The sequence below is a fragment of the Rhipicephalus microplus genome, unplaced genomic scaffold (genome assembly GCF_043290135.1).
Source record: "Rhipicephalus microplus isolate Deutch F79 unplaced genomic scaffold, USDA_Rmic scaffold_34, whole genome shotgun sequence".
NCBI classification, from domain to species: Eukaryota; Metazoa; Arthropoda; class Arachnida; order Ixodida; family Ixodidae; genus Rhipicephalus; species Rhipicephalus microplus.
The window spans coordinates 1,293,395-1,305,623 of NW_027464607.1; the positions used below are offsets into that span (position 1 = coordinate 1,293,395).

The 12,229-nt window shown below is 47.7% G+C and overlaps 1 protein-coding gene across 3 annotated transcripts in view; it reads right to left on the bottom strand.

Annotated features, from left to right (window-relative positions):
- Positions 1–6,559, bottom strand: part of LOC119162986 (uncharacterized) — a 130,884-nt gene extending 124,325 nt beyond the window's left edge. The window contains exon 1 of one of the 3 annotated variants that reach the window (XM_075884517.1): positions 6,236–6,559. The gene's annotated coding sequence lies outside the window, so the exon portion shown is untranslated. The remainder of the gene's footprint in view (positions 1–6,235) is intronic. The other 2 variants (XM_037414874.2, XM_075884518.1) reach the window with 2 other exon arrangements.
- Positions 6,560–12,229: the final 5,670 nt, after the last annotated feature.

Genomic DNA, 12,229 nt, shown 5'->3' on the forward strand with positions numbered 1-12,229 from the left:
TCATTTCTGAAACACAAACATGCAGCTGAGAAACAAAGACTTCCAACAAGTGGAAACTCAAACGAACCATACAACTGCCTAATTATTTAACAAGAAATACGCACAGTATTGACAGCAGGCAAGAAAACTGCACCGGGACCTGACAAGATACACTGCGAAATGTTAGCCCATCTCTCTGAACGTGCCGTAGAAATACTTTTAACATTCTTCAACCAAGTTTGGATATCCGGAAAATTACCTAAAGCCTGGAAGAAGTCAATCCTCATCCCATTTTTGAAACTGGGAAAGCCACCAACCAGTGCTAGTAGTGACAGACCGATAGCTCTCACCAGCTGTCTCGCGAAGGCCTTCGAAAGTGTTGTTAATATTAGGCTGTCATTCGTCTTAGAATCACGCAAACTCCTCGATATTCATCAGTGCGGTTTTAAAAAAAAACATGCTGCACAACTGATCATCTAGTACGACTTGAACACACCGTCCGTGAAGCCTTCGTACACAAACAAAATTGTCTGGCCATCTTTTTTTACTTAAAAAAGGGCATATGACACCACCTGAAGATTCGGAATTCTCCAGGACCTGGCTGAGCTAGGAATCCCCGGAAGGATGTTGAACTGCTTCAAAGACTTCCTGTCTAACCGATCATTCCAGGTACGCCTAGGTTCAACACTATCGAAAAGTTTCACTCAAGAAAATGGAGTACCACAAGAGTGCATTCTAAGCACAACACTATTTGTCATAAAAGTGAACTCGATCAGCAAAGTAATACCCAAGTCGATCATGTACTCACTCTACATCGACGACCTCCAAATAGCTAGCACATCCTGCAACACATCGACATGTGAAAGACAAGTGCAGTTAGCGATTAACAAATTAACAACATGGGCTGACAGAAATGGTTTCCGCTTTTCTGCACAAAAAACCGTGGCCATTCTCTTATCTCTCAAACGAGGCATACAGGCAGACCTTACCTTACACCTAAATCAAACCGAATTACCAGTAAAGAAAGAACATAAGTTTTTAGGTATATAGCATTTGATAAACGGCTTACATTCATTCCACACATAAAAGCGTTAAAGAAAAAAGCATCCCAATCTCTGAACATACTGAAGGTTCTGTCACACAAACGCTGGGGTTCAGATAGGACAGGCCTACTACAAATTTACCGCTCTGTTGTACGATCCTGCCTAGATTATGGTAGTTTAGTATATGGATCAGCGAGAAAATCGTATCTGAAACAGCTGGATCCGGTACATAATCAAGGTCTGCGCCTCGGAACCGGTGCATTTAGGACGTCAACTATAAAAAGTCTGTATGTAGAAGAAAATGAACCACCACTGGGAGACAGAATAGTCATGCTCACATTCTCATATGTTCTGAAGATTCGATCAATGCCCAAACACCGTTGCCATGCTATAGTAACTCAATGCCCATCCACAACACTATTTATTAACAAACTCCAAGCAATTAAGCCGCTCCTTCTCAGATTTGAAGAGACGTGCCAAGATTTAGATATAAAAGACACGTTGCCGATGATTGCTCAGAGACCCAATGCACTCCCTCTTTGGTACTGCCTCCCCTCTGTGTGCGACTTCACGCTGACTCAGTTTCAAAAAAAAGAAAACACCGCATGAGCATATACTACACGAATTTCTAGCAATTCAGACAAAATTTGCGAGACACACAGCATTTTACAACGATGGTTCCAAATCGACACGATATGTTGGAAGTGCGGTAATACACAACCACTGGAAACATACAGTTCGGTTACCGCAATGTGCATCCGTATTTACCGCAGAAAGCTATGCTGTATCAATAGTGGTGAAAAAAAATGAGAAAAGTATAATATACACAGGCTCATTAAGTGTACTAAGAGCCCTTCATCCAAGAAATGCGTATGTACCAATCATAGGCGACACTCTACGCAACATAATAACAGTTATAGAACAGGGACACAACATAAAGCGTTGATGGGTACCGAGCCACGTCTGAATCTGTGGAAACGAGAAAGCAGATTAATGTGCAGCAAAAGCACGACGTAAAGAAATAAAGAACGTCAGCATTCCCTACAAAGATGTCTTAAAATCAGTACACCACAAACTCAGAAATGCATTGCAGGCTAGATAACACTCAGAAACAGAAAACAAGCTCCACCTAGTGAAACCCACCTTAGAAGAATGGAAGTCCTGCTCACACCAAGAACGGTTCATAGAAGTAGTAGAAGTAGTTTTATGTCGCTTACGCATGGGACACATACACCTCCCCCACTAGCAAAAGATGAGAAACCGTGTCCGAAATGCAGAGGCGAGCTATCAGTAAATCATATTTTGATGTCATGCACTAAACTATATAAGAACTACGGAAAAAACATTTTATCGTATTTTACAATCAACATATACCTCTTCAGCCGGCACTGCTTTGAAGACACGCTTGTTGATAACTCAGAAGTTCTTAGCTTCCTGAAAGAAGCAGAACTTTTAGACAAACTCTAAACTTATACACTGCATCGTCTAAATACACAGGAAAACCTCGTAGGGCTTCCCACTTTTGAGAAGACGATTGAGGTTTTTTTTAGACTTGGTTGGTATCCTCGAGGCCCTTGCCTAGGCAAGGCATCCCAACATTTTAAAACAATCATACCATGCGTTTGATGCATAATGGCCTAAGCTGCCTATGTACCACAAAAACCAAACCTAACCAAAGCATACTTTTTTAAAAGTGAAGGAAACGCTGTGTCAGGGGCGGTCACAATACTTTCTGGAAGACTATTCCATTCGCGTATAGTTTTAGGGAAAAAGTAGTTGCATATGTTGTTGTTCGGCACATATATTCGTGTACTTTGAAGGGATGGTCCCGTCGTAATGAGGTGTCGGTTGGTGGTTTGATGCATTTATTTTTTCGATCCCAGTTTAGTCCTTTATTAGGTTGTTCAAAAGACATAGCCTGATATATTTGCGCCTTGAGGGCAGTAGCGGTTGTTCATGTGCACTAACAATATCGCTAGACCTTCTGGTGAAGTTGTAATCACCCGTCACAAACCGGGCGGCACGTTTCTGGATGCGCTCCAATGCATCAATACGTACCTTTGTGACCGGGTCGCAGGCAATGCAAGCATACTCTAAAAGCAGGCGTACATTCGACACGCAAAGTACTTGTTTAAGAACAGAGGGGGTGGTTCTGAAATTTCGGCGCGGAAAGTTCAGCACGCGACTGGCTTTAACGGATACCCTGCGAACGTGATCATTCCATGATAGTGTGCTGTTGATGACAATGCCAAGATACTTGTATTGATTTACAATGGTATCCTTTCAGTGCAGTAATTTAAGATATGAGGCGGCTTTTTCTCGGTAAACCTAACGACACTGCACTTTGACACGTTAAGCTTCATTTTCCACGTATTGCAGCATGCTACAGTCGAACGTGGTTATATCGAACCCACGTATATTGAATTTTCGGGTATATCGAACTCGCAAGTTATTCCCTTTAACGTTCTTTGCAAAAGTATAGAAATTCGCACCTTTATGTCGAGTGGTATTTGTACCCGCCTTCGGAAATATCGAGCGCCACGTGAGCTGGAAAGTGCGCTTTAGCACTTACCCCCCTCCCCCATAATCTCCGCGGCAGCGCGGCTCCCCGCGTGAGTTAGAAGGCGCGTTTTCGGCACTCGCAGCAGCGGCCGTGGCCTAGCGACCTTCGTTCGGCACCACGCCTCCGCCAAAACCCGAAACGCTCGAGAAAAGGTAAGGGCGAGAGGGCTCGGACTGCGCAATCTCCAACTTGCGGAACGGCTTTTTTTGTTTGTTTCGTTTCTCTTTTTCTCCCTCATGCTTTCTCCGCGTACGCGTTGGCTCGAAGAGCAGGAATGAAGGAGCTGACGTCCTCCTTCTTTCGTCTTTTCTTTTAAAGACGATAGTGTTTCTTTGGTACCTCCGACGCAAAAATGTTGTGCTGTCTGTCCGCCCTTAACAGTATCCTAAAAAGCACTAGACGATACCCCAAACGGCCGACCCCATCCGCAGAGCCCGCTGCCAATATTTCTCAAGATTCAGCATTCATACTTGTGCGATTGTCAATTAAAAAGCAATTATTGCGCATATCTGAGGCAACATAACAACACGTCGATATTCTGGGTGTATTTCACTAGAAAAGGCATACATAAGTAATTCTAAGGACCGTAGCGTTTATCACGCTGCGCTGACCATGCGATGCTTGCACGAAAAGACAAGTGTTTCCAGCGCTTTGCTAAGACAACATGGTTGTGGCACCTACCCGTCGCCTTGTGTTCTACACCTTATCACCTCCGAGACGGGCACGCACGCCGCGCGCTTCATTTTCAAAGATAACTGCCAGATAACGCTCATGTCTCACGTGTGACGTGACTTGATGCGCTCATTCGCCCCCGCTGCACGCTCGAGGCACTTTAACACAGCGCCTCCAGAATACCATTCACCAATTTTATTGCGCAGAACATCCAATAAACGTTTTGTTCACTCTCTCCAGACGCAAGACTATCATCCTTCGACGGCATTTGCTGCGTAACATGCAGACACAGGGCCAATTTTGTTGCTGTTTTGCGAGGTTTAATCAGCCAACCACAGCTCGCACCGTTTGCTGTTGCCCTCACGATCGCCTCGCGCACTTTGTTGCTCTGGAGCCGTCGCGTCGTACACGTACCACAGCAAGTGCAGCGTTTCTCTATTGCATGCGTGGTGTGCAAAGCCGCTGCGGACTAATTGAATTGTCGACTTCTCTTGTAGCTATGGCCAGCGCCAAGAAGCGCAAGACCCAATTGACTTTGCGACGAAGTTTAAAGCTATTCATCGTGTTGAGGCGGGCGAGAAATGTTCGACCGTCGCGGACGACTTCGGGATACCACGGAGCACTTTGAGTACCTTGTTGAAAAGCAAGGCAGATATCAAGGCAAAGGCGGTGGAGCAGCAAACGCCGGGAGCCTGTCATGTGCGCGTTTCTTCCCACGGGAATATAGAAAAGGCACTGCCTGGTTTTTAGAATTGCAGGCGAAGAACATTCCGCTGGATGGCCCGATGCTGATCGCCAAGGCCAAATGGTTTGCCGCTGTACTCGGTGAAACAACTTCTCCGACAACAGCGGGTGGCTTCACCGATTTAAGCAACACTACAACATCGTTGGCAAAACCATTTCTGGCGAAAGCGAAGCTGTCAACAGCCAGGACATGCAGCAGTGGATGACGAAGGAGCGGCCGGAAATCTCCGTGAAGTTTTCTCCCACGGAGATCTTCAATGCCTGGCGAGACGTGAAGGTGGACACTGTAGTGGTTAACTGCTTCCGCAAGCCCCGCCGCGGTGGTCTAGTGGCTAAGGTACTCGGCTGCTGACCCGCAGGGCGCGGGTTCGAATCCCGGCTGCGGCGGCTGCATTTCCGATGGAGGCGGAAATGTTGTAGGCCCGTGTGCTCAGATTTGGGTGCACGTTAAAGAACCCCAGGTGGTCTAAATTTCCGGAGCCCTCCACTACGGCGTCTCTCATAATCATATAGTGGTTTTGGGACGTTAAACCCCACATATCAATCAACTGCTTCCGCAAGGCAGGCTTGGAGACAGCGGAACTTGTGGAAACCGGCGACGACGACGACGACGAGCACATAAACGACCCGTTTCGCGAGTTGTGATAAGATCGAGACTAGCGTCTTCAACATTTGAAAAACGAAGAAGCAGGCCAAGGTTAGCGATTTTTTCACGCAAAGAAATCATTGTGCTGCGACGTGTGTGCGGAATCAGTTGTCATTCTTCAGTGCACCTATTGCAGGTAATGATCCTCTACAGATAAGCTCTTGGGGCTTCTATTTCTTATATCGAACTTTTCATATATCGAACTAATTTGCGACCCCCTTTTAGTTCGATATATCTGTGTTCGTCTGTATTACCGAGTTAAGGTATTTCTGTGGTTGTTCGGAAACCTGAGTTTACTTAATTTCACGATATATACAGCAGTCATCTGCGTACAACCTCATTTGACTGTCCACGCATTCAGCAAGATCATTGATATAAATCAAAAAGAGAAGTGGTCCCAGGACGAGCCTCGTGGCACTCCTGAATAAACTCAAAGCAATGGGTGCAAACAATAACACGCGCTACAATGCAATCTCATGCATTAACTAATGAAGACACTTATGGACTTAAATGTTTGTCGTCAAATTTATTCAATTTAAATTTCTTGGAATATTCAATGCTTATGCTTATATTCAAGGAAACACTCACTGAAAACCAGCACCGGTTGTCGTCCCGCTTCTTCCAAAGTTTTTTTTCCAGGAAACTTTCACGTAGTCAACTGTCCGCACTTTAGTAACAAAATTTCGCCGGTAAACACGTCGGCCTCTCAAGCGCTGCGACTGCAGAACACGTCTTCGCCCACTGGCGATAAACACACACTTATCAGCTGCTTGTAAGACAAGCCTTCTCCCGCGGTTGTAAAACTCTCTTCATGTCCTCTTGCGACTGCCTCTGCTGCTGCCTTATATGCGTTCTCCCTGGGTTCTAGATGTATTCTCGGCGCGCAACACAGCCAAAGCTGGTGAATGGGCGGGACCTTTCTCGAACAATCCGCGACTCGTGACGCAACCAGGGAGTGACTCACCCCTTCCTTCTCTATGTTCATTAAGTTCCCTGGGTGTTAGGTCCAAATAGGTTGGATGGTGTGGCGGTGGTGTATTCGAGGGGGAGAGAAGGCATGCTGCGGTGTCTTTTGATGCTTATTTTTTCTTAGCGCCGACTTTTGTCACATCTGTCCGGCGCCTCTATTTCACGTTGTGATTAGAATTCAGAGGCGCGCGCTTTATTGAGTGCTCGTTGGTGACACTGCCCCCACTTTAAAAATATTTATTATTTATTTATTTAATACCCACAGCGTTCATACAGGCATTAGTGCGGAGGGGGGGTGGTACAGGAAAAGAACAACATCACATATTATTCGGAACAACACAAATGAGTGCGAACAATCACCATACAACAACCCGTAACCCAGTCCATCGCCCACGGCGTGTCACATTCACAACAGATTGCCTATATTAATTCACTTTGAAATTCAATTTCGCAGTACATGAAACACATCCACAGGTGCATGAGTACAACACTCCATCACACAATTGCAACAATTTAAACGTACAAGGGTCTGCCTTTACAACACTTCTGCAATCTTATCAAGACATTGTTTACATAATGTAGATGAAACAGACACTGGGGCTCACTTGCCATACACTTGTGACACAGGATATTGGTAACACAAGATATTGTGTTCTCCACTGCTAAACAGATGCAAGGTTTTCGGTGCTGTCCTGAGGATGGGACGCTTACAGTCACATTCGCAGGCGTTAGTCAACTCGGGCGATGCGCAATTTACTTCTCTTGAATCAATGAACCATGCTACACCAAACAGTGCCCGGTGCTTCATCGCTGTCAGCCGTGTTTTGATGCGCTGGATTTGACATTTGCCTTCCCGGATATAAACATATCATCACTCAACCAGTGTGCATGAGCATCGCATGTATTGTCATGTGACCACGAACTATATAAGAGCTCGTGTCGCGAGCCGCTGCTGGATTTTGGTGCTGTCATGAGGACGCGATACTTACAGTCCCTTGCTCTTCAAGCGTTAGTCGTCTTGGGAGATGCGAAATTCATGCCCTCTTGGATCAACGAATTATGCTACAACGAACAGTGCCCGGTGCTTCATCGCTGTCAGCCGTGTTCCGATGCACTGCATTTGACAGCTTCCTTCCCGGCTATCAAGCATATTGTAGCGAAATGTCGGGGTTGTTCAAGTTAGGCGCATCGGACGACCAGGGAGACGAATAAGTGTGGGTGAAACTCCGCGGAGGCAATCGATGAGAAGTCAACACGATGATTTCGGGGAGCACTCATTGGGGGTTTATTTAGCTAACACAACTTCAATTTACAAAATGCACTGGGTCACAAAGACAAAACATAGAAAATGGTGGCATACCCCTCGGCCTGCATAGCTGGTCTCCGGTGGTGAGATCCGCTGTTGACCCCGACTCCGCTTCCTTTTCAAATCCCAACATCCTCTTTTTAACCCTTGGTCGAACAAAGAGTCTTCACAAAAACCAATCACATGTTGGGACTCGCATCATCACAAGCAATCACAGAAACACTTTCATAAAAGGCACTACATTTGCAAAAACCTCCTTACCAAATGAAACACGCAAAGGGATAGGTTCTCCGCACGGGACACTCTCTCCCATGCCAGGCCGTGCTGCCCAACATTACTCGTGCTTCCTCCGTCGGCCGACTTCCGTCGGCGGCCGTTCTCACGCTCGAGCCCCGTCAGTTCTTTCGTTAATTGTTGCTTCCTAGAAGCGTCCTTAAGAGCGATGGGTACACCATTGGGCTCCGTGCGCTTACCAGGTGTACATGCGACAGCGAGGCGCCCCGACATCCTAACAACAGCGGGGGAGAATATGGTCGTTTACCTGCCGCCACTATGTCTCGGTCAGGCTAAGTGGTCGCGTCCCCATGTCATTCTCAATGACACGCGTGCCTGCCAACAATGGCTTAAACTCAGACGGTGGCGCCGGACCTACCTCTTGCTAGACGCTTTTCCGAGTAAGCTTTCCCCTTCTAATCCCGAACGGGGGCGACCTTGACTGCTCCGCTTGTGAGCCGCAAAAGAACAAGGTTTTCCGCGAAACATAGTTCTCGCGACACCTCCCCCCTACGAAAAAGAGTGTCCCACTCGTTTTATCTTCAAAACACGACAAGAAATAGACTAATTATACAAAAAGGTTTTGCATTCAACAAGTGTGTGAGATGCTTATTTAAAGACACTTATGCATGTGTATAAAAGGTGAGAGGCTTTAAAAAAATTGCATAAAAACAACAGATGAAAAAACAAAACGAAATAATTGGGCACAGAAATATATAGGTTCCCTCGTCGGTACTGCAATACAACTCAGTGTCCGCTTCGTAAGCACTGACATTCTGTTGTGCGTTGTTATTACTTGAAAATGTCTTCCAGTCCGAGTAAAGTTCAGTGTCCGTGTCGTAGCTTTCGCACTGCTGTACTGGAACACTGGTTTGTGTCCCGCGCACACAATTTTGCAAACGGAGTTCCTGACCCACTCGCGAACCGCACTCGCGCACATCACGATTGGAGCCGCACTCGCGCACAACACTTCGATGCAATCCGTGGTCATCTCTCCTTGCACTGCACTCGCGCACAACACTTCGATGCAATCCGGGGTCATCTCTCCTGGCACTGCCCTCGCGCACATCACCACCGAGATCGCGCACCTCGCGATTATCATCAGACTCATCGTCCGCGTCGTCGGCATCGGAGCCCAATCGAACGTGGCAGGGCTTTAAACGCGCCACATTCACAACGTCACGTTTTTTTCCCAGTTTGGTCTACCACCTCCCAGTTGTTCTCGGCTACCCGGCGCACACGACGGAAAGGTCTGTGATATTTGTGAAGAAGCTTCGTCGTCTTCCCTTTCGCCCGGGAGGGAGTCCACAAGTACACCAAGTCGCCCTGTTGATAAACAACACTTCGTCGCCGAGCATCATAGCTGCGCTTGTTCTTCTCCTGCTGACGCTTCTCCCGTTCATTTACTATTTTTCGAGCCTGCCGCAGCCTGCGGGCCGCTTTCATTGCATCAAGGGTGTAGTCGAATCCGCGTTGCGCGCTCGACCCTACATCCACCGGTAGTGTCAGTTCATGTCCGTGAAGAAGAAAGAAGGGAGTGAATCCAGTCGTCTGTGGGTGGAAGAATTGTATGCAAAAAGAACGTACGGTAGGAATTCATCCCAGTCACGGTGGTGTGAGGAAACGTACATGCTGAGCATGTCAGCCAGCGTGCGGTTAAAACGCTCGCACAAGCCGTTGGCCTGTGGGTGGTATGCTGTTGTGGTGGCATGCTCGCTACCCACGAGCCGGAATATTTCTTCGGTCAAGTTGGCGACAAAGTGCTGCCCACGATCGCTTATTACTTTCTCCGGGGCACCATGACGTAGGACGATTTGTTCGACGAAAGCTCTTGCTGCTTCTGCGGCAGTGGCCGCTGGACACGCGACAGCCTCGACCCATTTCGTATGGTAGTCGGTAATCACGGCGATGTAGCGGTTCCCTGCTTTGGATTTAGTGAAAGGCCCAATGAAGTCCATGCCCACCTGCTGAAAAGGTCGACCTGCAGGTGGGATCGGTTGGAGGAAACCGACCGGCCTCCCCGGTGGTTGCTTTCGTGTCTGGCAGTCGGGGCAGGAGAGAACGTACTTGCTTACGTACGAGAACATCTTCGGCCAGAAATATCGGCAACGAACTTTCTCCCATGTGCGCTTGACACCTAAGTGGCCTGCCGTGGTGGCGTCATGGCAGTACTTTAATATCTCAGATCTCAAGCTCTTGGGGACAACGAGCTCCGCACGATCCTCCTGAAACCCTTTCGCCCTTCGATACAGTACACCGTCGATCAACCGAAAGCTCCGTGCCGTTCTTTTAGTTTTCCTGACAACGGGCGCATCCGGGTGCTCGAGGTGCTGCATAATTTCTTTCATCCATGGGTCTGCCCTCTGCTTTTTTCCAACATCCACCTGATCCAGAACCAGCAACGGTAAGGGGTTTTCTTCGCTTACAGGCGCGGGATCATGAGGAAGGCGGGAAAGCGTGTCGGCATTTCCATTCTTGAGGCCAGGGCGGTGTCGCAACGTTATGTCGAATTCCTGAAGCAACAGAGACCATCACTTAAGACGGCCGTTGGGATTCCTTTCATTAGCCAAGCCAGGCTGGCTTGGTCAGTCACGACCGTGAACTCAGCACCAAAGACGTATGGCCGAAACTGTCCGCAGGCGTACACAACGGCGAGGCATTCTTTCTCAGTTGTACTGTAGTTCATCTCAGCTTTGTTAAGGTGGCGGCTGGCATAGGCGACGACTCTCTCTTGAGTTCCAATTTTCTGTACAAGTACGGCGCCAATGCCGTAATCACAGGCATCAGTGTGCACCTTTATCGGCTTTCCCGGCTCAAACTGACGCAGAATTGGGGCTGTGATCAGCTTTTCTTTGAGGGATTGCATGGCCACTTCGCATGCCGCATCCCAGATGAAAAGAACATCCTTTTTGGTTAAGTTGGTCAGAGGTCGAGAAATGCGAGAGAAATCTTTGATGAATCGCCGATAGTAGTTGCAGATTCCGAGAAAGCTCTGTACACCTTTCTTGTTTCGTGGCTTGGGGAATTTTTCGATCGCTGCTACTTTGTCTGGGTCCGGCCGGATGCTTTCACCTGTGAGAATGTGTCCAAGATATTTGATCTCCTGGTGGGCGAAGCTGCATTTCTCGGACTTCAGTCGTAAGTTTGCCGCGTCCAAAGCCGAAAACACATTTTCCAAATCTTGCAAATGAGTTGCCATAGTCTTCGAGAAAATAACGATGTCGTCCAAGTAGGCCAAACAAACTCTCCAGAGAAGACCACTGAGGACTTTGTTAATCATTCTCTGGAATGTGGCAGGGGCGTTGCACAGGCCGAAAGGGACAAGATTGAATTCGTACAGGCCGGGTCCACAGGCAAATGCGGTCTTTTGCTTATCTTCCTCCTTGATGCCCACTTGCCAGTAGCCTGATGTTAGATCAAGTTTGGTGAAGTATTTTGACCCCTGTAGCACGTCGAGAATGTCATCAATTCGTGGCAGTGGGTGCACATCTTTTTAGTGACCTCATTGACTCTGCGGAAATTGACGCAGAAACGCCAAGTCCCATTTGGCTTTTTCACGAGGACGACAGGTGATGACCAAGGACTGTGAGACTCTCTAATTATCCCATCGCGCAGCATTTCTTCTACTTGTTGCTCAATCTGTTGTCTTTCAAAAGGGGAATGACGATATGGGTGCTGATGAATTGGTCGAGAATCGCCTGTGTCGATCACATGTTCAGCGACATGAGTCTGCCGAATGGGGTTGTCACTGCTCGTAAATAGATGGCGGTACTTCTCAATGAGCGACAGCAGTTCATCCCGTTCAGACGGCTGTAGGTGATCCCCAGTCTCTATGTCAAACTCTTGAGACACTCGATCGTTCTCGGGGGCCGTGATTGCCAGCTGTGCGTCATGAATAGATGAAGCCCATCCAAGCTTTGTTCCGCTGAGCAGGTTTATTGGCGACATGGTAGGATTAGCTATGCGAATGAGGCCTCTCCCATGCACGATCCTCGTTATTGTGCGTGCAACCTGAAGTCCGTTTCTGAGCGTGC